Source organism: Triticum urartu, chromosome 1A (genome assembly GCF_056163025.1).
Source record: "Triticum urartu cultivar PI428250 chromosome 1A, HENAU_Tu73, whole genome shotgun sequence".
In the NCBI taxonomy this organism is placed as follows: Eukaryota; Viridiplantae; Streptophyta; class Magnoliopsida; order Poales; family Poaceae; genus Triticum; species Triticum urartu.
This window is the reverse complement of record NC_141873.1, coordinates 392274160-392301886: the sequence shown is the minus strand read 5'-3', so window position 1 is coordinate 392301886 and position 27727 is coordinate 392274160.

Genomic DNA, 27727 nt, shown 5'->3' with positions numbered 1-27727 from the left:
CCACCTCGCCCGTCGTAGCTCGCCGCGCCCGCCGCGCCAGCTCGCCGCAGCTCGCCCTGACCCTGCTGCTACTGCCCCGCAGCTCTCGCCCGGTCATCCAACGAGCTCCCGCCCCGTCCCGGGCGCGGCGAGGCAAGGCCGCGACGAGTCGGGGACGGGCGCGGCGAGGCCAGGCCGCGGGAGTCAAGAACGGGCACGACCGGGTGTGGCAAGGTGAGGATGGCATGGCCGGGCGCGGCGTGACAAGGTCGGGCGTAGTTGGGAGCGGCGAGGCAAGGCTGGGGTGAGGCGACGCCACGGCGAGTCGACGACGGGTGGGGCGAGGTCAGGCGAGGCGACGCCGCGGCGCGTCGACAATGGGTGGGGTAGAACGAAGCCGCAGCAAGGCACGACCAGCGGCGGCTGGCTAGCACGCTCTCGACCAGCGGTGGCTGGCAGCAGTAGCAGCACGCAGGCTGGGCAGAGGCGGCCAGCTAGCTAGCACGCGTGCGGGGGCAGCAGCACCAGCATGCATGCTCGACCAACGGCGGCTAGCTAGCTAGTAAGTACGCGCTCGGCCATCCGTCGGTGGTGCGCGTGGTTGTAGGACAGCGATGACAAGCGCTTGGCCGCGCTGCGCCGGCAGCGGGAGGAGGCGGCGGCTACTCGTGCTTGGCAACGGGAGGAGGAAGCGAAGCCTCGCTAGCGACGGAGGCCGAAGCAGCTGGCACCATGCCCGCATCTGCAAGCCTGGTGGCATCGAGAAAGAGAGAAAAATAGGAGAGAGACCGGGGTGGGATGGGTGGGTGGCCCTCGATGACAAATGGGCCAGTGCTCACATGCAACGGATGGAGGTGGACGAGGAGGCCACAAAAAACGCCCGCTTTGTGTCCGCCTCCGACCCAAATGTGTCCCAAATTTGGGATGGAAATGGGTCTGAGCGGACACGAAATGGACAGCGGGCGGACGTTCTGTCCGTTTGGGTCGCCCCGTTGGGCCAGCTTTTGTGTCTGAAAGACCCAAACGGACAAAATGGGTCGCCCCATTGGAGTTGCTCTTATTGCTTTCAAAAATTTTCGAGTGTCAACATAGAACAAATGGAGTGTTGTGTTTAATTTTGGAATTTTTCGGGGTTCGTTTGGATATTTTTATACATTAACTGGGTTTCCCAGACATTTTATGTGCACAACTCAAATTTAAACTACATGCACATTATCCAGTGTATGTGTCCTTGGTTGCATGCTTAGGTCCCATGCAAGAAATGGGAATAAATTTCAAACACCCTGCCACCGTCACTCGGCCGTAAACATTGAGATACTTGGTTTTTAAATTCTAGTAAATCCAAAACTTGTCTGAAATTCATGAAACTTAGCATGCTATCATGGAGTGGCATCAACATGCCATGGTAAAGATTTTGTCCCATTTGGGGCAGGTTTGGGTATAAGCTTCTCACAAACCAGAGCTTCTCACAACAAGCGTGATGGTTTCGGTAGGGAACGTGCCACCTTTGGGGACGAAACGATATCCGTTGCCTCTTATTGCTTTCAAAAAATTTCAAGTGTCAACACAGAACAATAGGAGTGTTGTGTTTAATTTTGGAATTTTTCGGGGTTCGTTTGGACATTTTTATACATTAACTGGGTTTCCCAGGCATTTTATGCGCATAATTCAAATTTAAATACATGCACATTCTCCAGTGCATATAAACTGGTTGAAAAATCAAATTTGTGTCCTTGTTTGCATGCTTAGGTCCCATGCAAGAAATGGGAATGAATTTCAAGCACACTTCCACCGTCACTCGGCCGCAAACATTGAGATACCTGGTTTTTAAATTCTAGTAAATCCAAAACTCGTCTAAAATTCATGAAACTTGGCGTGCTATCATGGAGCGGCATCAACATGCCGTGGTAAAAAAATTGTCCCATTTGGGGCAGGTCCGGGTGTAAGCTTCTCACAAACCTTAGCTTCTCACAACAAGCGTGATGGTTTCGGTAGGGAATGTGCCACCTTTGGGGACGAAATCATATCCATTGCCTCTTGTTGCTTTAAAAAAATCGAGTGTCAACATAAAACAACAGGAGTGTTGTGTTCAATTTTGGAATTTTTGGGGTTCATTTGGTCATTTGTATACATTAACTGGGTTTTGCAGGCATTTTATGTGCATAATTCAAATTTGAACTACATGCACATTCTCCAGTGCATATAAACTGGTTGAAAAATCAAATATGTGTCCTTGGTTGCATGCTTAGGTCCCATGCAAGAAATGGGAATGAATTTGAAACACCCTACCACCATCACTCGGCCGCAAACATTGAGATACCTGGTTTTTAAATTCTAGTAAATCCAAAACTCGTCTAAAATTCATGAAACTTAGCAAGCTATCATGGAGCGGCATCAACTTGTCGTGGTAATTTTTTTCACATTTGGGGCAGGTTTGGATATAAGCTTCTCACAACAAGCGTGATGGTTTCGGTAGGGAACGTGTCACCTTTGGGGACGAAATGATATCCGTTGCCTCGTATTGCTTTCAAAAAATTTCTAGTGTCAACATAGAACAACAAGAGTGTTGTGTTTAACTTTGAAATTTTTTGGGGTTTGTTTGGACATTTTTACACATTAACTCGGTTTTCTAGGCATTTCATGTGCATAATTCAAATTTGAACTACATGCACAAGCTCCTGTGCATATAAATTGGTTGAAAAATCAAATATGTGTCCTTCGGGCATGCTTAGGTCCCATGCAAGGAATGGGAATAAATTTCAAACACCAGGGCACTGTTGATTGCCGACAAAACATTGAGATACCTGGTTTTTATATTCTAGTAAATCCAAAACTCATCTGAAATTCATGAAACTTGGCATGCTATCATGGAGCGGCATCAACATGTCGTTGTAAATTTTTTGTCCCTTTTGGGGTAGTTTTGGGTATAAGCTTCTCACAAGCCTTAGCTTCTGACAATAAGCGTGATGGTTTCGGTAAGGAACGTGCCACCTATGGGGACGAAACGATATCCGTTTCCTCTAATTGCTTTCAAAAAAATTCTACTGTCAACATAGAACAACAGGAGTGTTGTGTTTACTTTTGGAATTTTTCGGGGTTCGTTTGGACATTTTTATACATTAACTGGGTTTTCTAGGCATTTCATGTGCATAATTCAAGTTTGAACTGCATGCACAAGCTACAGTGCATATAAATTGGTTGAAAAATCAAATCTATGTCCTTGGTTGCATGCTTAGGTCCCATGCAAGAAATGGGAATGAACTTCAAACACCAGGGCACTGTTGATTGTCGGCAAAACATTGAGATACTTTGTTTTTAAATTCTAGTAAATCCAAAACTCGTCTGAAATTCATGAAACTTGGCATGCTATAATGGAATGGCACCTGACATGTTGTGGTATTTTTCATGTCCATTTGGAGAGAAGGCACACTCAAATAATAGCCAATAAAGGCATTTTGAAACAAATAGCTGCCACTGTAACATCTCAAACGTTTTGTATAATTTAAATTGTGTGTTCTGTTAACCATTCACGTGACACCATGCTTCACTCTTTTAATGGCTAGGAGGTGCCGTGCGGACATGTGCTTGAGTGCTTGACTAAACGGAAGGTGTGCCGACAGCTTCCCCAGGAAGCCAAGAGAAAATGTGCCAAGCAGGATTTCTGCAGCTCTTGATCGCAAATGTTTTAGATAGAACACCCGTATGCAAAGTGAGAGCTATGGTCTTCCCCCTTAAGTCAAGGGAATATCCACAGCACAGGATTTGTGCATCCCTTCAATGCAAAAGGTTGTTTTGGATGACCCGTGTGCAACCACGTACAAACAATTTGGTAAGATTTGCATCCGTCATATTGGGTATGTTGCCATTTGTCAAACTGGAAAGATTTACATTTGTTGATCTAGTAACGTTGCCATTTGTCAATCCTTGTAACACTGCGATTTGTCAAAACATGCAGCTAGAAATCACTAGCACTATCTAATTTTTGCAACTAAAATTTAGTAATTAAGCATAGATTTCATTCATAGATTAAGCAGTCATTCTTAATTTATACAAACAGTTCAACTCGACAGCTGAACCGACCAAACTTTTCCCCAATTCTTGCCAACCACGTACTGAAATAGCTAGTTCAAGTATATATACTAGCTAATTTTAAGTACGTTTTATAGTTCGACCACACATCTATAGTCAGATGAACTGAACAAAATAGCCCCTAAATACTACTAGCACGGAGGGGCTTTGTGCTACTTCCGGTAGCCTCTCCTCTACCGAGCGCGCTCAGTAAGAGGCAGAGGAGGAGGAGGAGCCTACCGACGAGCTGGAGAAATGCAATACAGTGCATGCTGCTGCTGCATGTTCAGCGACGCTCGCTAGCTCAAACGCCCACTGCCGCTCCAGACGATCCCTCTTGAAGCGGCCGGACTGCTCGTAGATCTCCTGATTCCTCGCCTCTGCGTTGGCGTGTCGTGCGGCAACGGTTGTGGTAAGGCTCTTTGCATGCTCGACGAGGCGGTCCTCCTCCTCCCACAGGAACTCGATGTAGTGCGCAAGGTCGTTGATGCATGTGCGGGCCTCCACCTCCGCCTGCCTCCTTCAGGCGGCTGTGGCGGAGCAGGTGATGATCCCGGCAGTCGACGGTGGGCTGGCAACCACGGCGGCCGACGATGGGATTGCGTCCACGACCACCACCTCTCGCCTTTGGGCCATGGTGGCGGAGCGGGTGACGTCCACGGTGGCCGGCAGTGGGGTGGCGGCCACGACGGCCATCTCCCGCCTTCAGGTTGCGGCGGCGGAGCGGGAGATGGCCCTAGCTTTCGACGGTGGTGTGGCGGCAATGGCGGCCGACAACAGCTACCGACGAGCAGTGGTGGCGGAGCGTGTGGTGGGTGTTCCGCGCATACCCAACAGGGACGCGACACGCACTACACTACGCCGGGGACTGCGCCGCCGCCGCGATGTAGCCTCCCAACTAGAGCTGTCCTCTGATGACGGCGTAGTGGCTGAGCGACGATGACGGACCGGTGCCATTGGCGATTGTGGGAGAAGCACACGAGATAAGCTATAGGGAGGGAGGGGAAAATGCGACGCAGGACTCGCCGGCCATGAGGGTTTTTATAGCAAGCCAATAAGCATTGGTATTTTGGGGGATTTCACCGAGTCGGGCGGGAAGCTTGTGCGGGAACCTGCGAGGTTGCGTGGGAATAGGCTCATCGACGATTCATTGGTGCCACAATTTGGCCAAAAGAACGCCCCCGTGCGCTGCGCAAGCTTGCGTTGTAAGCCGTCTGTGGCAGCAGGGTGACAAGATGTGTGAGAGGAGGACGAAAGGACACGTACACATATGGTTAATACAAAAAAATGTTTGCGATTTAATTACCTACTATACCCCCATCCTTGTTTATAAGTAGGATTTAACTAATAAAATATGAATGCATGTCACCAAAGATTATATCGTTGGAGTCGTATTTGAACATAGTTTCCAGCTATACAATTTTTGTAACATGCATTAACACTTATTTGGTTAAATTTAAGGTTATATACTAGCAAGCATTTGCCCACAACACACATAGCTTATTCCATCACAAACAGCTCGGATGGATCAACTGTATGCCACGTATCGCACACGCAACTCTAATCTGATTCGTGCTTGATGTCTACGACATCGCTCGCACAGTTCGTCTTATTTGCCACGTATCACTGTGCCAGCCTCGGCTCGTGTCCCTCGGCAAGCTCTGCTCACCGTTAGGCGCCGCGGCGCGCTCTGCTCGCGTCCGTTGACGCGCTCTGCTCGCGTCCGTCGGCGCGCTCGGCTTGTGGACAACTTTTGCTTGCGCGTTCAACTGCTATATAAATATATATATATATATATATATATATATATATATATATATATATATATGTATGTATGGTTGCTCGCCGTTGCTTCATCAGGACCGGTTTGTACTAGTATCGGGCCCAAACGAGATGGGCGAATTTCGTCCGACTTTCTTTTTTTCGGACGAAATCCAAAACTCTGCCACAGAGCGCTCTGCTCGTGTCCCTCCGCGCGCGCTCTGCCAGCAGTTGGGCATGCACACAATCATGTCGGGGGCCCCGTATGCACGCGGTTGCACCGCATGCATTGCCACGCGATGCAGTTACGTGCGCCACGATGGAGTTACGCGCTGCAAATTAGAACTGCCATCAGGGCCTGCCGATATTCCTGGCCGCCCGGCTTCCCCTTTAATTCCCGTGGCCATTATAACCTTAGTCTCTTCAACCTTTCGATCGCGCCCCACAACAGAACAAGCACACCCACGACGACACATAGAGTGGGGATGTCCATCGGCACTCCAATGGAGTTCGGCGAGCATAGAGTGGAGACCCACACGAGGGAGACAGATCTCTCGGTGGTGTACACCATTGACTCGGCCATGGTGGATGACTACATCAACAGCGTTGAGCGGTTGCTTGCTCGAGACAAGTACAAGGTGGTCGGCATCGACCTCCAGTACATCACCGGTCGTCCCGTCATAGATCAGAAGGTTGTCGTTGCCCAGTTGTGCATGGGCCATCATGTCCTCATCTACCACTACTGCATGGCCACAGAGCCTTGCGACCGTTTCAACAGGTTTGTCAACAGCACCGACTACAAATTCGCCACGGTGGAAACCACCGATGATGTAAACACGCTCAGTGTTACGGGCTTGGCCTGCAAGAACCTTTTCGAAATCCGTGACCACTACAGGGTCTAGGGCAGCACGAAGGACTCCCTGGTCGAAATCGCCTCAGCCATCATCGACCCTACTACAAAAAGATGAAGTAGGATGCCCAAAGAAAAAGTCCCCTATCCTGGCACAGGGCCTGGATGCGGTAACTAGATGAACCTCACCTCAGGTTCGCGGCCAAGAGCGTGTAGACATGCTACGAGATGCACAAGCGGATCGTTGACATGAGGAAGTGCCTCATTACCAAAATCGACGAGCCCGGATCGAGCCACAAGCAAAGCAAGCGTCACAAGAAGTAGATGATGATCAGATGATCGTTTATGCTAGTAAATCATGCATGTAATATATAGTTTACTTTATTGGTGTGTGGAAATGTCATGTGTGTAGTAGCCACCTATGTAATTATGCATGTAATAGTTTACTTTGGTGTGTGCAAATGCCATGGTTGTAGTAGGCACCTATGTAAGTGGATGTTTAATTTGGTTATGCAAGCATGTCCTTATAAGTGTGTATATATATGTTGTTGTTGTTGTTGTTGTTTTGTATGCAATCCCGGTGCACAACACACACGTCTTATTAGCAGCAACCGTGTGTGTTATTATCGGTCTTCACACACATTTTTGATTACAGACCTGTTTGCCGCGTATCACACACATCTTGTTAAATTGAACCGTTTCTGTTCTCATGTCTCAATGCAAACAGTTCATCCGAGTGAACCGCATGTTGTATATCGCACACACCTTCATCTGGCTAACCATTTCTTTTGTGTTGCCTAATCACAAACAGTTCATCCGAGTGAACCGTATGTTGTATATCGCACACACCTCCATCTGGCTGCCCGTTTCTTTTGTTCCTCTTCATCGCAAACAGTTAATTGAACTGAACCGTATGCCCTACATCGCACACGGAACTAAAATCTGAACCGTGTTTGATGGCTCCGCCATCGCAAATGTTTTGCACCTTTTTGATGGGGTTTTTACACCACCATTTGCGATTATGGCATCCCACACAGTTTCGTCGAAGGATCTCTGATCGTAGTGTCGCGTTAGCAGCATCCTGCAGTAGTGTTGATTGGTCCATTTTGAACTTCTTCAAAATCTTGTCAAGGTATGTCCTTTGTGAAAGTCCTATTAAGCATCTTGATCTATCTCTATAGATCTTGATGCCCAATATATAAGCAGCTTCACCAAGGTCTTTCATTGAAAAAATCTTATTCAAGTATCATTTTATGCTATCCAAAAATTCTATATCATCTCCAATCAACAATATGTTATCCACATATAATATTAGAAATGCTACAGAGCTCCCACTCACTTTCTTGTAAATACAGGCTTCTCCAAAAGTCTGTATAAAACCATATGCTTTGATCACCTCATCACAGCGTATATTCCAACTTCGAGATGCTTGCACCGATCCATAGATGGATCGCTGGAGTTTGCACACTTTGTTAGCACCTTTAGGATCGACAAAACCTTTTGGTTGCATCATATACAACTCTCCTGTAAGAAATCCATTATGGAATGCAGTTTTGATATCCATTTGCCAGATTTCATAAAATGCGGCAATTGCTAACATGATTCAGACAGACTTAAGCATCACTACGAGTGAGAAAGTCTCATCGTAGTCAACTCCTTGAACTTGTCGAAAACCTTTTGCGACAAATCGAGCTTTGTAGATAGTAACACTACCATCAGTGTATGTTTTCCTCTTGAAGATCCATTTATTCTCAATGGCTTGTCGATCATTGGGCAAGTCCACCAAAGTCCACACTTTGTTCTCATACATGGGTCCTCTCTCAGATTTCATGGCCTCAAGCCATCTATCAGAAACTGGGCTCATCATAGCTTCTTCATAGTTCATAGGTTCGTCATGATCTACTAACATGACTTCCAGAACAGGATTACCATACCACTCTGGTGCGGAACGTGCTTTGGTTGACCTACGAGGTTTGGTAGTAACTTGATCTGAATTGTCATGATCATTATCATTAGCTTCTTCTCTAGTTGGTGTAGGTATCACGGGAACGGATTTCACTGATGTGCTACTTCCAATTCGAGAGAAGGTACAATCACTACAAAAGAAAGACACATCCATGACATTTTGGGCCAAACGAGTTTTTTTCCTGTCATTCTTATGACACTTCTATGATGATAATTGTGACAAAACCCAGTATCATCATAGATGTGGTGGGCTCCTACTTCTATGACAAAAAATCATGATGGAAAATGGGCTTTTTGTCCTGGGCGGGCCGGAGACGCAGCTGCATGACATTCTTCGGACCGTCCATGATGGAAAAAGCATGGTAGAAGCGAGGGCGAGGAAAATATCGGGGAGTTCCTGGTTACGGCGGGTGGTCGGGGCCAAGCAATGCATGTTTCTCTCATACACGTACGCGCGTGGGTGCGAGGCATTGGGCTCTAACTGAACCCGAGCGAGGCATTCACCTACTGAACCGAGCGATTGCACTACAGGCTACACGTTACCGAACTCAAGCGATCGATCGATCTGGTTGTTAACTGAACCCGACCGAGTGATTCCTTCACTACTTCTGCTAACTGAAACCGATCAAACCTGCTGCCTCTTGATGAACAGTGAGCGTTGTTGGGGGGGTGAATGAACAGTTCCCGGTGGGGGTTGGATGAACAGGACCCCGTGGTAGTAGAGGCCTTTGCCGCTGGATGAACAGGACCCTGATCGAGCCGGTTGGGGGTGGATGAACAGGACCCCATGGAGGGCTGGATGAACAGGATCCCGTGGAGGGCTGGTTGAACAGTAGCCAGTGGAGGGCTGGATGAACAGTAGCACGTGGAGAGGTGGTTGAACAGGACCCCATGGAGTGGGCTGGTTGAACAGTAGCCGGTGGAGGAGCGGTGGAGGCTGGATGAACAGGAGCTCGTGGATGAACAATGGATGGTGGAGGCAGGAGGGAAGACGTCGTGGATGAATAGTCACAGGTGGAGGCTGGAGGAGGTCGACGGTGGATGAACAGTAGCCCATGGAGGCAGTCAACGGTGGAGATGAACAGTAGCCCGAGGAGTCCCGTTTTGCGGTATGCCACACCCCTCCCGATGAACAGGACTCCCGTTTCGACCATAGCGCTCCAACACAAGTCCGTTTCCACCATTTTGCGGTACGCCACACCCCTCCCGATCAACTGGACCCTGTTTCGACCATAGGCACTCGAACACAAGTCTGTTTCCTCCATTTGCGATACGTCGGACCCCTCCCGATGAACAGGATCCCATTTCGAGCGTGGCCCGTCGAACCGAAGGTCGTTTCCTCCATTCTGCGGTACGCCAGACCTCGTTTCGATCGGATATTCCTTCCATGCCGGTTGGCTCCCAATGAACATGATGCATTCTGTTCCAACCCAGCCGGTTGGCTCCCGATGAACACGACGACGCAGTTTCTCCACTCCGACCCAGCCATGTACACGAGCCCTAGCCGTACGTATGCGCGAGTAGGCATTCGAGACCACACCCATATGTATGTATGTGGCCGTATTTACTTTCTTGCACCATGGCTGTACGTACGTGTACACGGTTTTGACTGGACTGCCTGAACTGCTACTGCTCCTTACTCGGGCACGGTTCAGCGTGGCAGACAGACCAATCGATCGGTATGTACACAGACAATGCTACATATGCTTCGACCGGGTGGGTCTCAGCTATCAGGGACGATAAGGACGCACTTCCTTGCGTGCAAAGATGTAGCCGGTGGGTCCCAGCAGTCAGGGGGAAATGTTTTTTTCATGAAATACGGTGGCCCGTCCGGTGGGTCCCTGCTGTCAGGTGGAGGAATCATTATTTTGCGCATAATAAGGAGGCATTTCCTTGTGTGCGGCCATGGACCCAGCTGTCAACCTCTCCATGTACAGTGCACTTTCGATGGATGTCGTTCGTTGATCACATTGACCATGCTGCGCCGAGAGCACCAGGGCGGTGGACGACGGCGAGGCCTAGGAAGGGGACGACGCGGAGTCGGGGAAGATGCGGAAGTGGATGCCCACGTGGAGAGGAGTACGAGGGTTCACTGGTTCGGCTGTGATGTGAGGCTGCCGTTGCCGCAGAATAACAAGGGGTGTGGGTGAGTAGAGGGATGGCCTGGCCAGCGGTGGGAGTAGTAGGGGGCGGTGAGGCCTCCATGGTAGCACAGCCGACCACGGGAGGCAGGAGCAGGCGGCACGACCGGCGCTGGTTTGGGCGGCTGGAGCAAGAAGACTAGAGGTTGAAGAAGCACTACGGCCGTTGGATGGACATCGTACGGTCACTTGAGCTAGAATCGTTCATATTGAATAAGTTGACAAAGCCCTCCGTCCCCGTCAACTTAGTAGGCCCACAAGTTAGCCTCTCACTACGGTGGGTCATAGCTAGCAGGGGAGTATTCATTTTTTGTGCATAATAAGGAGGCACTTCCTTGCGTGCGAAGATGTAGCTAGTGGGTTCGAGCTGACAGCGGGGGGAACATTTTTTTGTGAAATACACAGGCCCTTTCGGTGGGTCCCAGCTGTCAGGTGGAGGAATCATTATTTTGCGCATAATAAGGAGGCATTTCCTTGTGTGGGTCCCTACTGCCAGCCTCTTTCGATGGCTGTTGTTTGTTGACCATGTTGACCTCACCGCGCCGAGTGCACAAACGCGGTGGACGAGGGCAAGGCCTAGGAAGGGAACTACCTAGAGCCGGCGATGCCACCGCAACGAATGCCCATGCCGACGGGAGTACGAGTGCTGATTGGTCGGCTGCAGGGTGAGGCTGACGTCGCCGGAAAATAACAGGATGTGCTGGTGGGTAGAGGGATGGCCTGGCGGCAGCACAGCCGGCCACGAGAGGAGGGAGCAGGCAGTCCCGTCGACGCTGGTTTGGGCAGCTGGAGCAGGAAGATCAGAGATTGAAGAAGCACGGCGGTCGTTGGATGGTCATCCAACAGTCACTGCTCTATGTTGACTAAGTTGACAAACCTTGCGTACGCGTCAAAAAAAATTTAGGACAGCGTCATCGTCAACCTAGTAGGCCTAGAAGTCAGCCTCCAAATATGTGGAAAACAACATACAACCCATTAGCCATCATTTTCAATAATTTACAACCCATTTGCTAATTCTCAAGGACATTTTGAAGCCCATATTCTTTTTATTACCATTACAGACCATATATTCTGGGCACTGCTAAAAAATTCAACGAAATTTTGCATATTTCGGTGGGGTCCGAACTCTTTTAATCACGAAATTTTGAGTCACGTTAAAAATAATTTTTAAAAAATTATATAAAAAAATCTCCGCAAAAAATGAATGAAATTTAAAATATTAACTAGCAAGATGCCCGTGTGTTGCACGGAACATGAAGATGCATTTGTATGAGTAGTTTATCTTGTGGGAGAAAATGATGAACGAGGGAAGGCCGTATCTGCAAATGTGGAGAGGAGTGCGGGTAAATTGTCATAGTTTCCTTCCTATCCGTTAGATATAGATCGGACGGCCTATATTGCAACATGGCAGGCACACCATCATCACCAACTTTGCTTTTTATAAGAGCAGAGAAATCCAGAAAAAATGATATTTTAATGTAATTGCCGGTTGGCTTTGGTTTAAAAATTTATAGCCCATTTCTTACAACTTATAGCCCATTTTCTAGGGAATCCCATTTCTTACTACTTACATCCCTCCTCGTCTTGAAAGATTTGTAGCCCAGCAGGGCTGAGAAAAGCAAGTAGGCCTCGGTTTTGGTATTCTCCAAAAAAAGAACTAGGCTAGCCATTTTCAGAAAGAAAAAAGATATCAACTGGGCGTAAGCATGGGCTAGACGGGCCACAACCCCCGCACAACGCGCAGTTGAGCTCTGCCTCTGAAACTAAAAAACAACTGGGCGAGCTGGTGGGTCCCTGGTGTTATCCGCTCGTTGTATAATTTTCTTGTTTATTGACTACATTGACAATGGCGTGGGACCTAGTTGTCAAACAATTAGGAGGAAGTATTTTTTTGGCTTGTAATAACGAAGCACCTTCCTGCGTAATGCAATGACCCTAGTGGGTCCCTACTGTCAGCCTCTCCACATACAGTCATCCTCTGATTCCTCTCGGTTGTTGACCATGTTGACAACGTGATAACCCACAAGTATAGGGGATCGCAACAGTTTTTGAGGGTAGAGTATTCAACCCAAATTTATTGATTCGACACAAGGGGAGCCAAAGAATATTCTCAAGTATTAGCAGCTGAGTTGTCAATTCAACCACACTGGAAACTTAATATCTGCAGCAAAGTGTTTAGTAGCAAAGTAATATGATAGTAGTGGTAACGGTAGCAAAAGGTAATGATAGCAAAAGTAATGTTTTTGGTATTTTGTAGTGATTGTAACGATAGCAACAGAAAAGTAAACAAGCGAAGAACAATAGATGGAAAGCTCGTAGGCAATGGATCGGTGATAGAGAATTATGCCGGATGCGGTTCATCATGTAACAGTCATAACCTAGGGTGACACAGAACTAGCTCCAATTCATCAATGTAATGTAGGCATGTATTCCGAATATAGTCATATGTGCTTATGGAAAAGAACTTGCATGACATCTTTTGTCCTACCCTCCCGTGGCAGCGGGGTCCTAGCGGAAACTAAGGGATATTAAGGCCTCCTTTGAATAGAGTACCAGACCAAAGCATTAACACATAGTGAATACATGAACTCCTCAAACTACAGTCATCACCGGTAAGTATCCTGATTATTGTCACTTTGGGGTTAACGGATCATAACACATAATAGGTGACTATAGACTTGCAAGATAGGATCAAGACCTCACATATATTCATGAAAACATAATAGGTTTAGATCTGAAATCATGGCACTCGGGCCCTAGTGACACGCATTAAGCATAGCAAAGTCATAGCAACATCAATCTCAGAACATAGTGGATACTAGGGATCAAACCCTAACAAGACTAACTCGATTACATGATAAATCTCATCCAACCCATCACCGTCCAGCAATCCTACGATGGAATTACTCACGCACTGTAGTGAGCATCATGAAATTGGTGATGGAGGAAGGTTGATGATGATGATGGCGACGGATTCCCCTCTCCGGAGCCTCGAACGGACTCCATATCAGCCCTCCCGAGAGGTTTTAGGGCTTGGCGACGGCTCCATATCGTAAAACGCGATGAATCCTTCTCCCTGATTTTTTTCTCTCTAAAACCAAATATATAGAGTTGGAGTTGAGGTCAGAGGAGCTCCAGGGGCCCACGAGTTAGGGAGGCGCGCCAGGAGGGCAGGCGTTCCCCCACCCTCGTGGCTGGGGTGTGGGCCCCCTGGTCTTCATCTTTTGCAAGGATTTTTTATTATTTTCAAAAAGCCGTTCCGTGAAGTTTCAGGTCATTCCGAGAACTTTTGTTTCTGCACATAAATAACACCATGGCAATTATGCTGAAAACAGCATCAGTCCGGGTTAGTTCCATTTAAATCATGCAAGTTAGAGTCCAAAACAAGGGCAAAAGTGTTTGGAAAAGTAGATACGACGGAGACATATCAACTCCCCCAAGCTTAAACCTTTGCTTGTCCTCAAGCAATTCAGTTGACAAACTGAAAGTGATAAAGAAAAACTTTTACAAACTCTGTTTGCTCTTGTTGTTTTAAATATGTAAAGCCAGCATTCAAGTTTTCAGCAAAGATTATGCACTAAGCATATTCATAATAATGCATGGGTCTCATGTTTACTCATATCAATGGCATAATCAACTGCGAGCAATAATAATAAATCTCGGATGACAACACTTTCTCAAAACAATCATAATATGATATAACAAGATGGTATCTCGCTAGCCCTTTCTGAGACCGCAAAACATAAATGCAGAGCACCTTTAAAGATCAAGGACTGACTAGACATTGTAATTCATGGTAAAAGAGATCCAGTCAAGTCATACTCAATGTAAACTAACAGTAATGAATGCAAATGACAGCAGTGCTCTCCAACTGGCACTTTTTAATAAGAGGATGATGACTCAACATAAAAGTAAATAGATAGGCCCTTCGCAGAGGGAAGCAGGGATTTGTAGAGGTGCCAGAGCTCGGTTTTGAAATAGAGATGAATAATATTTTGAGTGGTATACTTTCATTGTCAACATAACAATCAAGAGATGGCAATATCTTCCATGCTACACACATTATAGGCGGTTCCCAAACCGAATGGTAAAGTTTATACCCCCCTCCACCTACAAGCATCAATCCATGTCTTGCTTGAAACAACGAGTGCCTCCAACTAACAAGAGTCCCAGGGGGAGTTTTGTTTGCAATTATTTTGATTTAGTTTGCATAAAGCATGGGACTGGGCATCCCAGTGACCAGCTATTTTCTCGTGAGTGAGGAGCAGAGTCCACTCCTCTTGAGAATAACCCACCTAACATGGAAGATACAGACATCCCTAGTTGATAGATGAGCTATTCGAGCATACAAAACAGGATATTTATTTAAAGGTTTAGAGTTTGGCACATATAAATTTACTTGGAACGGCAGGTAGATACCGTATATAGGTAGGTATGGTGGACTCATATGGCATAACTTTGGGGTTTATGGGATTGGATGCACAAGCAGTATTGCCTCTTAGTACAGGTGAAGGCTAGAAAAAGACTAGGAAGCGACCAGCTAGAGAGCGACAACAGTCATGAACATGCATTAAAATTAATCAACACCGAATGCAAGCATGAGTAGGATATAATCCACCATGAACATAAATATCGTGAAGGCTATGTTGATTTTATTTCAACTACATGCGTGAACATGTGCCAAGTTAAGTCACTTAAATCATTCAGAGGAGGATACCACCCTATCATACCACATCACAACCATTTTAATAGCATGTTGGCATGCAAGGTAAACCATTATAAGCTCCTAGCTAATCAAGCATGGCACAAGAAACTATGATCTCTAGTTGTCATTGCAAACATGTTTATTCATAATAGGCTGAATCAGGAACGATGAACTAATCATATTTACAAAAACAAGAGAGGTCGAATTCATACTAGCTTTTCTCATCTCAGTCAGTGATGTCTACTACACAACCTTCTTCTTGTAGACGTTGTTAGGCCTCCAAGTGCAGAGGTTTGTAGGACAGTAGCAAATTTCCCTCAAGTAGATGACCTAAGGTTTATCAATCCGCAGGAGGCGTAGGATGAAGATGGTCTCTCTCAAGCAACCCTGCAACCAAATAACAAAGAGTCTCTTGTGTCCCCAACACACCCTATACAATGGTAAATTGTATAGGTGCACTAGTTCGGCGAAGAGATGGTGATACAAGTGCAATATGGATAGTGGATAATAGTTTTCGTAATCTGAAATTATAAAAACAGCAAGGTAACAAATGATAAAAGTGAGCGTAAATGGTATTGGAATGATAGGAAATAAGGCCTAGGGTTCATACTTTCACTAGTGTAAGTTCCCTCAACAATACTAACATAATTGGATCACATAACTATCCCTCAACATGCAACAAAGAGTCACTTCAAAGTCACTAATAGTGGAGAACGAACGAAGAGATTATGGTAGGGTACGAAACCACCTCAAAGTTATTCTTTCCAATCAATCCGTTGGGCTATTCCTATAAGTGTCACAAACAGCCCTAGAGTTCGTACTAGAATAACACCTTAAGACACAAATCAACCAAAACCCTAATGTCACCTAGATACTCCATTGTCACCTCAAGTATCCGTGGGTATGATTATACGATATGCATCACACAATCTCAGATTCATCTATTCAACCAACACAAAGGACCTCAAAGAGTGCCCCAAAGTTTCTACCGGAGAATCATGACGAAAACGTGTGCCAACCCCTATGCATAGGTTCATGGGCGGAACCCGCAAGTTGGTCACCAAAACATACATCAAGTGGCACGTGGTGTCCCATTGTCACCACAGATATCCACGGCAAGACATACATCAAGTGTTCTCAAGTCTTTAAAGACTCAATCCGATAAGATAACTCCAAAGGGGAAACTCAATTCATTACAAGAGAGAAGAGGGGGAGGAGAAACATAAGATCCAACTATAATAACAAAGCTCGCGATACATCAGTATCATGCCAAATCAAGAACACGAGAGAGAGAGATCAAACACATAGCTACTGGTACATACCCTCAGTCCCGAGGGAGAACTACTCCCTCCTCGTCATGGAGAGCACCGGGATGATGAAGATGGCTACCGGAGAAGGATTGCCCCCTCCGGCAGGGTGCCGGAACGGGTCTAGATTGGCTTTCGGTGGCTACGGAGCCTTCTGGCGGCGGAACTCCCGATCTATTCTCTGTTCTGGAAGTTTTAGGGTATATGGAGTTATATAGGCAGAAGAAGCACGTCAGGGGAGCCACGAGGGCCCCACAAGGCAGGGGGGCGCGCCCTAGGGGCGGGCGCCCCCCACCCTCGTGAGCACCTCGTTCCTTCATTGACGTGGGGTCCAAGTCCATCGGGTGGCTTTCGTTCCAAAAATAACTTCTCTAGTTGATTTCGTTCCGTTTCGACTCCGTCTGATATTCCTTTTCTTCAAAACACTGAAATAGGCATAAAACAACAAATTTGGGTTGGGCCTCTGGTTAATAGGTTAGTCCCAAAAATAATATAAAAGTGGAAAATAAAGCCCAATATTGCCCAAAACAGTAGATAATATAGCATTTAGCAATAAAAAATTATAGATACGTTGGAGACGTATCAAGCATCCCCAAGCTTAATTCCTGCTCGTCCTCGAGTAGGTAAATGATAAAAAGATAATTTTTGATGTGGAATGCTAGTTGGCATAATTTCAATGTAATTCTTCTTACTTGTGATATGAATATTCAGATCCATAAGATTCAAGACAAAAGTTCATATTGACATAGAAATAATAATACTTCAAGCATACTAACTAAGCAATTATGTCTTCTCAAAATAACATGGCCAAAGAAAGTTCATCGCTACAAAATCATATAGTTTAGTCATGCTCCATTTTCATCATAGAAGAATGCTCTCATCATCCACAACCCCAATGACAAGCCAAGCAATTGTTTCATACTTTAGTAATCTCAAACTCATAAACTTTCACAAAATATATGAGCGCGGGCCATGGATATAGCACTATAGGTGGAATATAATATAATGAGGGGGGTTATGTGGAGAAGACAAAAAAAGGAGAAAGTCTCACATCAACGAGGCTAATCAATGGGCTATGGAGATGCCCATCAAGTGATGTTAATGCAAGGAGTAGGGATTGCCATGCAACGGATGCACTAGAGCTATAAATGTATGAAAGCTCAACAAAAGAAACTAAGTGGGTGTGCATCCAACTTGCTTGCTCACGAAGACCTAGGGCACTTGAGGAGGCCCATTGTTGGAATATACAAGCCAAGTTATATAATGAAAATTCCCACTAGTATATGAAAGTGATCACGCAAGAGACTCTCTATATGAAGAACATGGTGCTACTTTGAAGCACAAGTGTGGAAAAAAGGATAGTAGCATTGCCCCTTTTATTTTTTTGGGCCTTATTCTTTTTTTCTTTGACCTTTCTCTTTTTTTTGGGACAATGCTCTATTGAATGATGATCATCACACTTCTATTTATTTACAACTCAATGATTACAACTCGATACTAGAACAAAGTTTGACTCTATATGGATGCCTCCGGCGGTGTATCGGGATATGCAATGAATCAAGAGTGACAAGTATGAAAAAATTATGAACGGTGGCTTTGCCACAAATACTATGTCAACTACATGATCATGCTAAGCAATATGACAATGATGAATGTGTCATGATAAACTGGATGGTGGAAAGTTGCATGACAATATATCTCGGAATGGCTATGGAAATGCCATAATAGGTAGGTATGGTGGCTGTTTTGAGGAAGATATAGGGAGGTTTATGTGTGAAAGAGCGTATCATATCACGGGGTTTGGATGCACCGGCGAAGTTTGCACCAACTCTCAATGTGAGAAAGGGCAATGCACGGTACCGAAGAGGCTAGCAATGATGGAAGGGTGAGAGTGCGTATAATCCATGGACTCAACATTAGCCATAAAGAACTCATATACTTATTGCAAAAATCTACAAGCCATCAAAAACCTCGGTACTACGCGCATGCTCCTAGGGGGATAGATTGGTAGGAAAAGACCACCGCTCGTCCCCGACCGCCACTCATAAGGAGGACAATCAAATAACACCTCATGTTTCAAATTTGTTACACAACGTTTACCATATGTGCATGCTACGGGACTTGCAAACTTCAACACAAGCATTTCTCAAATTCACATCTACTCAACTAGCATGACTTTGATATTATTACCTCCGTATCTCAAAACAATCATCAAGCATCAAACTTCTCTTAGTATTCAACACACTCATAAGAAAGTTTTATTATTAATCTTGTATACCTAGCATATTAGGATTTTAAGCAAATTTCCATGCTATTTAAGACTCTCAAAATAATATAAGTGAAGCACTAGAGCAAATGACAAACTACTCTAAAAGATATAAGTGAAGATCAATGAGTAGTCGAATAATTATGCAACTATGTGAAGACTCTCTAACATTTAATAATTTCAGATCTTGGTATTCTATTCAAACAGCAAGCAAAGAAAAATAAAATGACATTCTAATAATGGCAAGCATCATGTGAAGAAGCAAAAACTTAGGATCAACCGAAACTAACCGATAGTTGTTGAAGAAGAAAGGTGGGATACCAACCGGGGCATCCCCAAGCTTAGACGCTTGAGACTTCTTGAAATATTATCTTTTGATGCCTTGGTCATCCCCAAGCTTGAGCTTTTGTGTCTCCTTAATTCCTCTCATATCACGGTCTCCCTAAATCTCAAAAGCTTCATCCACACAAAACTCAACAAGGACTCGTGAGATAAGTTAGTATAAACCATTGCAAAAACCTTATCATACTCTACTGTAGAAAATCACTAAAATTATTATTCAACATTGCATACTAAATGCCTCTGCATATTTAATAGTCCTATCCTCAAATAGAATCATTAAAGAAGCAAACATATGCAAACAATGCAAACATAACAGCAATCTACCTAAACATGATAGTCTGTAAAGAATGCAGCAACATCCATACTTCCCTAGCTCCAAAAATTGTGAAAGAAAATTCCCACTTTAGTAAATCTATCAGAGCTTAATACGAAAAAGGTTTCAACATTTTATCACATTCTGACTTTTCTAGGGAATTATTGCAACAGCGGTAAACTTTCTGTTTTTAAACAGCAACATGTGGACTTCTAAAATAGGCATAGTAAAGGCTATCAATGCCACTTTTATTGGAATAAAAGATGCAAAACATTGTTCTAAATAACAGAAAGCAAATCCTAACAAAATAAATTGATGCTCCAAGAAAAACACATATCATGTGGCGAATAAAAATATAGCTCCAAGTAAAGTTACTGATGAACGAAGACGAAAGAGGGGATGCCTTCCGGGGCATCCCCAAGCTTAGGCTCTTGGATATCCTTGAATATTACCTTGGGGTTCCTTGGGCATCCCCAAGCTTAGGCTCTTGCCACTCCTTATTCCATAGTCCATCGAATGCTTACCCAAAACTTGAAAACTTCACAACACAAAACTTAACAGAAAACTCGTAAGCTCCGTTAGTATAAGAAGATAAATCACTAGTTCAAGGTACTGTAATGAACTCATTATTTATTTATATTGGTGTTCAACCTACTGTATTCCAACTTCTCTATGGTTTATAAACTCTTTTACTAGCCATAGATTCATTAGAATAAGCAAACAACACACGAAAAACAGAATCTGTCAAAAACAGAACAGTCTGTAGTAATCTGAATCAAACGTACACTTCTGGAACTCATAAAATTCTCAAATAAATTTATGGACCTGTGGAATTTATCTATTAATCATCTAGAAAAAGAATTAACTAAATAGTACTCTCCAAATAAAAATGGCAGCAATTCTCGTGAGCGCTAAAGTTTATGTTTTTGACAGCATGATCAACAAGACTTTCCCCAAGTCTTCCCAAAGGTTCTACTTGGCACAAACACTAATTAAAAGCATAAAACCACATCTAAACAGAGGCTAGATGAATTATTTATTACTAAACAGGAGGAAAAAAAGCAAGGAACAAAAATAAAATTGGGTTGCCTCCCAACAAGCGCTATCGTTTAACGCCCCTAGCTAGGCATGATGATTTCAACGATGCTCACATAAAAGATAAGAATTGAAACATAAAGAGAGCATCTTGAAGAATATTACTAGCACATTTAAGTCTAACCCACTTCCTATGCATAGGGATTTTGTGAGAAAACAACTTATGGGAATAAGAATCAACTTGCATAGGAAGGTAACGCAAGCATAACTTCAAAACTTTAAGCACATAGAGAGGAAACTTGATATTATTGCAATTCCTACAAGCATATATTCCTCCCTCATAATAATTTTCAGTAGCATCATGAATGAATTCAACAATATAACCAGCACCTAAAGCATTCTTTTCATGATCTACAAGCATAGAAAATTTACTACTCTCCACACAAGCAAAATTCTTCTCATGAATAATAGTGGGAGCAAACTCAACAAAATAACTATCATGTGATTGAAAATTAAGATCAAGATGACAAGTTTCATGGTTATCATTATTCTTTAAAACATAAGTGTCATCACAATAATCATCATAGATAGGAGACATGCTTTCATCATAATAAATTTGCTCATCAAAACTTGGGGGACAAAAAATATCATCTTCATCAAACATAGCTTCCCCAAGCTTGTGGCTTTGCATATCATTAGCATCATGGATATTCAAGGAATTCATACTAACAACATTGCAATCATGCTCATCATTCACATATTTTATGCCAAGCATTCTATGTAATTCTTCTTCTAGCATTTGAACACAATTTTCCTTTCCATCATACTTACGAAAGATATTAAAAAGGTGAAGCGTATAAGACAAACTCAATTCCATTTTTTATAGTTTTCTTTTATAAACTAAACTAGTGCTAAAACAAGAAACTAAACGACTCGATTGCAAGATCTAAAGATATACCTTCAAGCACTCACCTCCCCGGCAACGGCGCCAGAAAGATCTTGATGTCTACTACACAACCTTCTTCTTGTAGACGTTGTTGGGCCTCCAAGTGCAGAGGTTTGTAGGACAGTAGCAAATTTCCCTCAAGTGGATGACCTAAGGTTTATCAATTCGTAGGAGGAGTAGGATGAAGATGGTCTCTCTCAAGCAACCCTGCAACCAAATAACGAAGAGTCTCTTGTGTACCCAACACACCCAATACAATGGTAAATTGTATAGGTGCACTAGTTCGGCGAAGAGATGGTGATACAAGTGCAATATGGATAGTAGATAATAGTTTTTGTAATCTGAAATTATAAAAACAGCAAGGTAACAAATGATAAAAGTGAGCGTAAATGGTATTGCAATGATAGGAAATAAGGCCTAGGGTTCATACTTTCACTAGTGTAAGTTCCCTCAACAATACTAACATAATTGGATCACATAACTATCCCTCAACATGCAACAAAGAGTCACTCCAAAGTCACTAATAGTGGAGAACGAACGAAGAGATTATGGTAGGGTACGAAACCACCTCAAAGTTATTTTTTCCAATCAATCCGTTGGGATATTCCTATAAGTGTCACAAACAGCCCTAGAGTTCGTACTAGAATAACACCTTAAGACACAAATCAACCAAAACCCTAATGTCACCTAGATACTCCATTGTCACCTCAAGTATCCGTGGGGTATGATTATACGATATGCATCACACAATCTCAGATTCATCTATTCAACCAATACAAAGGACCTCAAAGAGTGCCCCAAAGTTTCTACAGAGAATCACGACGAAAACGTGTGCCAACCCCTATGCATAGGTTCATGGGCGGAACCCGCAAGTTGGTCACCAAAACATACATCAAGTGGCACGTGGTATCCCGTTGTCACCACAGATATCCACGGCAAGACATACATCAAGTGTTCTCAAGTCTTTAAAGACTCAATCCGATAAGATAACTCCAAAGGGGAAACTCAATTCATTACAAGAGAGAAGAGGGGGAGGAGAAACATAAGATCCAACTATAATAGCAAAGCTCGCGATACATCAAGATCGTGCCATATCAAGAACACGAGAGAGAGAGAGAGATCAAACACATAGCTACTAGTACATACCCTCAGCCCCAAGGGAGAACTAATCCCTCCTCGTCATGGAGAGCACCGGGATGATGAAGATGGCTACTGGAGAAGGATTTCACCCTCCGGCAGGGTGCCGGAACGGGTCTAGATTGGCTTTCGGTGGCTACGGAGGCTTCTGGCGGCGGAACTCCCGATCTATTCTCTGTTCTTGAAGTTTTAGGGTATATGGAGTTATATAGCCAGAAGAAGCACGTCAGGGGAGCCACGAGGTCCCCACAAGGCAGGGGGCGCGCCCTAGGGGGGGGCGCCCCCACCCTCATGAGCACCTTGTTCCTTCCTTGACGTGGGGTCCAAGTTCATCGGGTGGCTTTCGTTCCAAAAATAACTTCTCTAGTTGATTTCGTTCCGTTTCGACTCCGTCTGATATTCCTTTTCTTCAAAACATTGAAATAGGCATAAAACACCAAATCTGGGCTGGGCCTCCGGTTAATTGGTTAGTCCCAAAAATAATATAAAAGTGGAAAATAAAGCCCAATATTGCCCAAAACAGTAGATAATATAGCATGGAGCAATGAAAAATTATAGATACGTTGGAGACGTATCAGTCAGTCCATCATATATTGTCATAATTGCCTTTAACTTGTACGACAGAACGACGTGGATAATAATAATAGTGCACATGCATTGCACTAAGCTGGAATCTGCAAGCATTCAATAAACAGGAGAAGACAAGGCAATATGGGCTCTTTTGTCCGATCAACAATAATGCATGTAAGAGCCACTTCAACAATTTAATCATGGTCTTCTCCTATTGACCCCCAAATGAAAGAAAACAAATAAAACTATTTACATGGGAAAGCTCCCAACAAGCAAAAGAAGAACAGGAAATATTTTTGAGTTTTCTTTTTAATTATTACTACAAGCATGGAAATTAAAACTAGCTAAAAGCTACAATTAATTTTTTTTGTTTTTCTTAAGGTTTATTAAACACACAAGAAGAAAGCATAAAAAGGAAATAAACTAGCATGGATGATACAATGAAAAAGTATGAGCACCGACATCTAACAATGAGTGTGTGAACATAAATGTAATGTCGGTGAGAAATACGTACTCCCCCAAGCTTAGGCTTTTCTCCTAAGTTGGTCTATGGCCACGGCTGGCCTGGTGGATATCCATAATAATAGTTGGGGTCGTACTGCGATGCAATGGCTATCGCCTCCTGAGCTGCAGCGTGGCGGCGAGCTGCCTCTGCCCTCCTCTCATTCTCATCTGCCACCACTATGGTAATAAAATGTCTTCCTTTTGCCTGATAATTAAAGAAGGCAGGAGCAGGGAGAGTAATACAGACAACATGACGTCTGTCAAAGATTAGTCGATACTGGAGAGGTGATTCATTCCTCTCGACAAACTGGTGGTGAACCATAGCATTAAAGTCTAGGTAAGCAGGAGGCAACTCAATATCATCCTCACGTATGGTTATACCAAGAAAATTAGCTATGCGGGTTGCATAAATTCCACCAAAGAAATCTCTATTAAATCTATTAAGATGCAACCTATGTGCAACAATGGCTCCCAAATTATAAGATTTATCTCCTAACACAGCACTCCACTGTGGTCAGGGACACACATGTGACATGCCTCATCTTTACCATTAATGCATCTACCTATGAAGAGAGCAAAATAATGAATAGCGGGAAAGTGAATGCTCCCTATGGTAGCTTGTGTTATATCTTTAGATTCCCCCATAGTTATACTAGCAAGAAAATCTCTAAATTCATATTTGCGAGGTTCCCTAACACTACCCCATTGTGGAAGTTTACAAGCAGTGGTAAAATCCTCTAAGTCCATAGTATAAGATTTTTCATAAAGATCAAACAGGACAGTTGGAGAATTACGTGTAGATGAAAATTCAAACCTCCCCACAGAGGAACTAGTGAGATAGTGGTACTGGCGGCACTTTTCTTCCTCGAAGCTCACAAGATCAGCGTTACGCAAATATGCGTTAAATTCTTCCTTAATTCCCGCTCGATCCATAAAGTTTTCCGAAGGCCATTCACAAGGCCGCACTAGAGCATCCCTTGGTGGCTCATTGTCAGCATCGCGCATTGCAAGCCTGGGTCCTTGCTTCCTTGAAGAACCACCTTGGTACATTTTCCTAAGCATATTTCTCCCTCTGAAAAATTTCTGAAATTTTTAGTAACTTCAAATAAAAGTGAACCAAACTCAACAATATTGATAGCAACTACTCCTACAAGTGCCTAGGGCCTATATCATGCATCAAAACTACTTGGAACCATATAAATTTGACATGCAAGCTCAAGAACAGGGTCACCTAAGTAGCAAAAATATGCAATGAATAAAGCACTAGAACAAAAACTAATTGGACCAATTGAGGAGTCACATACCAAGGAACAATCCCCCAAGCAGTTTTGTGAGAGGTGCTTTGAGCAAGGAGATCGAAAATGGCAGCAAAATGAGCTTGGACTCGGGTATGAACTGGATAATCGTGTTTGTGGGAGGAAGAAGGACTGTGTGGGTGCAGGAATAAGTGGAGGAGGGCCACCGTGGGCCCACGAGCCAGGGGGCATGCCCAGGGGGGTAGGGCGCGCCCTGACCCTCGTGGCCAGGTGCCAGATCCCCCTCCTGTGTTCTTGGTGCCAAATATTCTCAACTATTTCAGAAAAAATCTTATTTAAATTTCAGGGCATTTGGAGAACTTTTATTTTCGGGGTATTTTTATCTTGCATGGATAATTCAGATAACAGACAGAAAATACAATTTTTATTTTATTTAATATAAATAATAGAAAGTAAAAGGAGGGTACAGAGAGTTGTGTTTTCTAAATTCATCCATCTCATGATCATCAAAAGGAATCCACTAACAAGGTTGATCAGGTCTTGTTAACAAACTCATTCCGAATAACATGGAACCGGAAAATTTTCGAATAACACTAGGTTACCTCAACGGGGATATGCACATCCCCAACAATAATAATATCATATTTGTTCTTGAAAGTAGGAAGAGGAAATTCAAAACCTCCAAAAATAATTGATGGAATTTTTCCAATAGAATTGATACTGTGGATTTGAGGTTGTTTCCTCGGAAAGTGTACCGTATGCTCATTACCATTAACATGAAAAGTGACATTGCCTTTGGTGCAATCAATAACAGCCCCTGCAGTATTCAAAAAGGGTCTTCCAAGAATAATAGACATACTATCATCCTCGGGAATATCAAGAATAACAAAGTGCGTTAAATAGTAACGTTTGCAACCACAACAGGCACATCCTCACAAATATCGACAGGTATAGCAGTTGATTTATCAGCCATTTGCAAAGATATTTTAGTAGGTGTCAACTTATTCAAATCAAGGCTACGATATAAAGAGAGAGGCATAACACTAACACCGGCTCCAAGATCACATAAAGCAGTTTTAACATAGTTTCTTTTAATGGAGCATGGTATAGTAGGTACTCCTGGATCTCCAAGTTTCTTTGGTATTCCACCTTTGAAAGTATAATTAGCAAGCATGGTGGAAATTTCAGCTTTCGGTGTCTTTATTTTATTTGTAACAATATCTTTCATATACTTAGCATAAGGATTCATTTTGAGCATATCAATTAATCGCATACGCAAAAAAATAGGTCTAATCATTTCACCAAATCGCTCAAAATCCTCATCATCCTTTTTCTTGGATGGTTTGGGAGGAAAAGGCATGGGTTTCTGAACCCATGGTTCTCTTTCTGTCAGAGTAATGGGCCACGGGTAGGCCAACCCGAGTCTCGTAACCTTTCAAGACATCGGGGCAGGCTGCGCCCCTCAAGACCCCAGGGCAAAGAGCCGCCTCCTGAGGAGTCGACGGCAAGGCGGCCGACTGCCCGCTCACGGCCGAGTCCCAGGGACGACTTCCAGAGAAGCCGACTTTGGGGAGTCGGCCTGCGACTCCAACAAACCCCATGACCTCATCAAAGGGGACGGGGCAGGGGCGTGGCTACATCAAAGCCCACCCCCGCCCCTCACCAAGGGCAGACATGGCCACAGCACGCCGTACCCCGGAAGATCTCCGTGCGGCGTGGCACTGTTGCCATGCCGGCCCTGACATCGGCACCGCACTGCACCCATGACGGCTTGCCTGTACGGCCTGGAGGCAGCAGGGCCCACCAGTCAGTGAGACCTTGGGAGACGGCGGCAGAACCACCAGTCGGACCCGTCGGGAGTCGGCCCGGGGGAGTCGGCCGAGCCCTCCTCCGGGGCCCACGCGCCATTAATCAAGATGAGATGGGGAGTGGCAACAGTGATCACCCGCCAGGCGGCGGGGCTGTTGCCACGAACTCATGATCAAGCCCGCGTCATCAGAAGTACGGCTATAGTAATCAGCAGCCGGCAAGACCCGCCCGCGGCGGACGTGGCCTGTCGGCTCCGTACCCGGCCAGTCGGCGGGGCCCGCCAGCATTCAGCAGAGAAGACGGAGGCCAGAGACACTGATGGCTGGGCCCGCGCCCAGTCGGATTACCATTGTACCCCTGGGGAGTAGGCCTATATAAACCCCCAGGGCACCCATACAAAGGGTTGGAACCCATTAGCTCTAGACCAAATCATATAGGAGGGAGAGAGCTAGTCTTGCCCTCTCCCACCACCAGAAAATAGCTCAAGGAGCAACCGTGTAAGCACTTTTCCATAGTGATCATGCGGAGACCCCGCAGAGCAGCAGTAGGGATATTATCTCCCCGGAGAGTCCCGAAGCTAGGTAAGATTCGCCGGCGTGCATGTCTTCGCCTCATCCCGTTTCCAGGCACCGGCGACGTTCTACTCGCCCCCACCATGATAAGCCATCCGTTGGCATATGTCGCACCAAACCCCCGACACTTTCTTTACCATGTTTCCTAGCAACGAAGTCTTTCTTATCATAACATTGATTCTTTGATTGTGGGTTATCAAG